This window comes from Sinocyclocheilus grahami, unplaced genomic scaffold (assembly GCF_001515645.1).
Source record: "Sinocyclocheilus grahami isolate Dianchi unplaced genomic scaffold, SAMN03320097.WGS_v1.1 scaffold514.1, whole genome shotgun sequence".
NCBI classification, from domain to species: Eukaryota; Metazoa; Chordata; class Actinopteri; order Cypriniformes; family Cyprinidae; genus Sinocyclocheilus; species Sinocyclocheilus grahami.
In genome coordinates this window covers 745,869-750,426 of record NW_015505693.1, presented here as the reverse complement: position 1 = coordinate 750,426, position 4,558 = coordinate 745,869, and positions in this window count along the sequence as shown.

The window sequence follows — 4,558 nt, the reverse complement described above, 5'->3', positions numbered from 1 at the left end:
TTTAGTTGCCACATTACCAGCGTGCATAAAAATAGTTGGCTGCACAATATTGTTGGTTGGGCCAAATCATGATGCTTTATAAAGCGACTGATAATGAAAAAACACCCCCATTATTTACTTCCAAATACTCAGTATGCTGAAGTCATATTTCTGTTAACAAGGTTGTTCAGTTCGTGAAGTCCTCAGTTCTTCGGGCCCATGGGTGAGTGTTATCTGATGTGTGTGGGATCCATGACTGGAGGAATCTGACAGCACAGACGCTGCTATGTTTGCGCTCATTAACTCAGCTATTGTGTCCACTGATCCTCGTGCGACACCCCCATGTCTGTCCCAGTTGACGTATTTGTGTCTGGAGAGTACCGACAGCTATTCGGAACTACAGAAATTCCTGTTCGCATTAGTTGTTGTTACTCTCCTTGTGTGTATTTTTTATTTATTTGTTTGTTTGTAGTTAGTTGGTTGACTGTTTGGTTTTTCCTTCACATTTCATTTTATTTAATATATATTTATAAACATATATAGTATAAATGTATTTTTGTGAACTTTTGTCTAATATATATTATAGCTTTATACATTTTTTATTGTATTTTATAACATTTAAACTATTTTATTTAGCCTAGTTATTCTTATTTATTCATTTATTTATGATTAATTAATTAATTTAAAAAGGCCTGACACTGTCACGCTCTTGGACTGCCCCTGTGTTCCGTGTCTTGTGTTTTGCTCCCCATGTGCTCCCCATGACCCAGTTTCTCCGGTGTTTGATTGTGTCCATTGATTTCAGGTGTTTCTTGTCAATTCCCTTGTATAGTTTATTTTTTTAAGCCCTGTGTTTTCCTGAGTCCTGCATCCAGTCTTATACGTCAGCCCGATGTCCTATGTGTGTGTTTCCCTGGTTTTGTTTATTAAAGACTCTTCTATGCTTCTCCCATGTCTCTGCGTCTCCTCGCTCCTTCCCTCCGCGCTCCTACACAATAGGCAGACCGTGACAGACACTTGATAAATTATCCCAATATTTTATTTTCAACCAAGTACTATTTTTGTGATTGCAAAGGATAAAATTGGTTTGTGATTTGTGAAAATGTGATTTCTGACAAGCCAGAAGTTTGTCAGCAGTCATTACTCCAGTCTTCACTGTCACTGGGTCCTTCAGAAAAATAACTCTAATATGCTGATTTGCTGCTTAAGAAACATTAAATGTGGCTTAATAATTTTGTAGAATACTTTTTTTGGGGGGGAGGAGGTTGATGAATAGAAAGTTCAAATGAACAGCATTTCTTTTAATCTTTTGTAACATTTTAAATGCCTTTACTGCCACTTTCAATATATTTAATGCACCCTTGCTGAATAGAAGAAAAAAAAGACAAGATATTGTCCCGTTTTGATTGGTAGTGTACATTTATTTCTACACTCTAAAAAATGCTGGTTGTTTTGACCCAGCGGTTGGGTTACTACCCAGAAGGTTTGGTTAAATATTTAACCCAACTGCTGGGTCAAAACAACCCAATTGCTGGGTTTGTCCCTATTTTACCCAGCACGGGGTTGTATTTAACCCAGCATTTTAGAGTGTACTTAGTGAGATAATTAGACAAGATGAGCATTATAAGAAATAGTTGCCATTCCACACTGTTTGTGAACACACTTAATTTTAACAAACACTATTATTACATTATAAGTGTAATCTGAACATTGTATCCTTGTATCTTGCTCCAAAGAGCTCTAGCGTTCATTACATCTGAGTAAATGTTTCATGGACCCCCTGATTTTGAGCATGTCTATAAAAAATACTATTCCCCAGGCCAAAACATTAGACTGGAACTTCCTCAGTTCTTGAGTCATGCGCTAGTTTAGGTTTGAACAACTGGACTCCGTCATCAACACCCATCTGCAGGCGTCATGCATCAGACAGAACAGTAATGTACTGTTGATGTGAGCTATCCACACCAGCTGGAAGTATTGCTTCACAGGAGGTGAAGAAACACACCGTGTTCCTGATAACAAGGCCTATTTTCAAAAACTAAAATGTCATCAGTTACTCATCGTCATGTGTTTCGAAAACCAACGTACTTTCATCCAAGGAATGCAAAAGGAGTTATAGCAGAATGATCAGACTGCTCTTTTCTGTACAATGAAAGTGAAGGGTGACCAAAGCTTATACCAATATTTGCAGTAAATTACGACCTAAATCAATCTGTTCCTATCTAATGCCTTCAGAAGTCTGGTAATTTTCTGGCTCTTTTGGAGCTTGACAGCCCCTGGTCACCATCCACTTTCAGTGAATGTAAAAGAGCAGGTTTGACATTGTGCTAAACATCTGCTTTTCTGTTCCACAGAGCTGATTTATTTATAGTTTGTACCCTGTTGCTGCTGGAAACATCCTTCGTTGGTGGCACAAAGCCATGGTGAAGTTAGATTGTTATCTGTTAGTTGGAAGGTAACCAGTCCAGATTAGTCAATTGGACTTGGTCAGGCCTCAGCGCATTAAAAACATTACAGTTGCTTTACATTACAGACCAGTAATAACTTTGATGGTGCAGATAAGAGGAAATGGATCTGGATGTGTTTGTGGTTCTCATGCATAACAGGCGAAGATGTCAACTCGAGGGCTTGTCCTGCAGAAAGATCATGTATCATAAGCCAACTCTGTGGCTGAATTTCGGAGAAAATGGACCCCATATGGGCAGATGAGAAGAAATGGGATTTTAGGAGACATTAAATCATTTATCAAGACTACAAGAAAATAAAATAGTGTAAGTTAATTTCCAACATCCAACATAAGACAATTTTTAGGTAAATTTGGTGGAAATGGAAATACAATATATTTAATTATCATTTAGCTAATTGGCTAATTATCATTTGAAAATCAATTTCAGTATGAAAAGGCATTGATGCAAGTCTTGTTTTAATTTGAGACATAATAGAATCATTTCTTTAAGTCAAATCCTATCTTTAGTTTTAGACCACACAACGAGACATAGTGAGATCAGGCAGTCAACAGATAAAATCTCTGCTCGGTTTGCTGTACATTGCACTCGGGACATTTAGTGGTTGCATAACTTCCGATGCATACTGTTGTCTTAATCTATTTTACTTGAAGCAAAATGCCATTGCTTGCACCCGTTAACCTTAAGCACATGTGGTTTTGGTCAATTTACAGGAATAGTGTAGCCAAAAACGACAATTCTGTTATCATTTAGGCCTACTCATTCTCCATATCGTTTCAAACCCATATGACTTTCTTTCATGTGTGAAACAAAACAGGAGATGCTTTGCGGAATGTCCAAGGTGCTCATTTCCATAAAACGTGAATGGGGACCACAGACGATCAACAGCTTGGTCACCATTTACTTTTATTATATAGGAAAAAGCAGCTTGAATTTTCCACTAAATGTCTCTGTTTGTTTTCCAAAGTCATTCGGGTTTGATGCTTAAGCAAATGTGTTTTTGAAAGTTTTCCAACACTGCTTAAGAGTGCAAATGCACATATTTTCCATGTTTAGAGGCCATTCAATACACCTGCAAATTCTGGAGAACAAATAAAACACAAACTCATGTGAAGAAGTTTCGCATTTCGCTGCCTTCCAAAGTTCAAGTTTGGCAAACTCTGACCTGTGAATTCGTATCAAAAGAAGATTAATCATGACCTCTGAATTAACACAAGCTTAAAGCTGCAGACTGCTATATATAGTTGGATTACTTGCGTTTTGGATTTACTATTCGTTTTATGTTGAATGTACATTAAACATTTTTTTTAAAAAGACGCGGCAGAGTTTGTCGATTGTATGAATGATTTCACAGTGACACGTGATCTCACGGACACTCGCGAGATCAAACGTGACTAGAGAAGAAAAACAAATATTAGAGGACAATCAACATTGTCAGCTGGCTCTCCCGGCGCGCATTCTGTTTCACAGTGAGAAACAAAGTATAAAAAAAGAATATGGGTGATGTTCTCTGCTTTCATGTCATGTTTGTGGCTGCCAAGGTTCAGCTAAAGAAGCACGCAACATCTGGGCTGCGTTCACCCCCGACAAAACGGTGCAAAACGTTTTTTTAAACGGAAACGGTGGTGCGTTGAACACCCTGTTTTGATGACGCAAGAGTTGCAACTGTGGCAGCTGAGAAGGCCATTATTTGTGGTTTTTTTAAGAGTTTTCGGAGCCTGATGAAATAAATACATGTATAATACTGCAAAATACGCCCGATGTTACAGTCACTGCCCTTGCCGTCCAGAATAAAAGAGAACATCCCAATTTGAGTGAAGGGATTTGTGGAAACTGTGGTTCCTAGTTATTGTGATCCAACATTTGCCTCGCATTTCAGGATGAAAAGACAAACATTTCAGGTGAAGGATAATCCACTTCTTACCTCCGAGACTGTGTTATGATCTATATGACCTTATTATTTTTATTGTGAGTATTAGGCTTATCATTATTGCTGATCACTGTTGTTGTGCTATGATATTGTAATATTTACCATTATATAATCAGAGGAGTATAGAAAAGTTTATGAAAGTGTCACTCCATAATACAATAGCAAAATATATAAATATGTATAG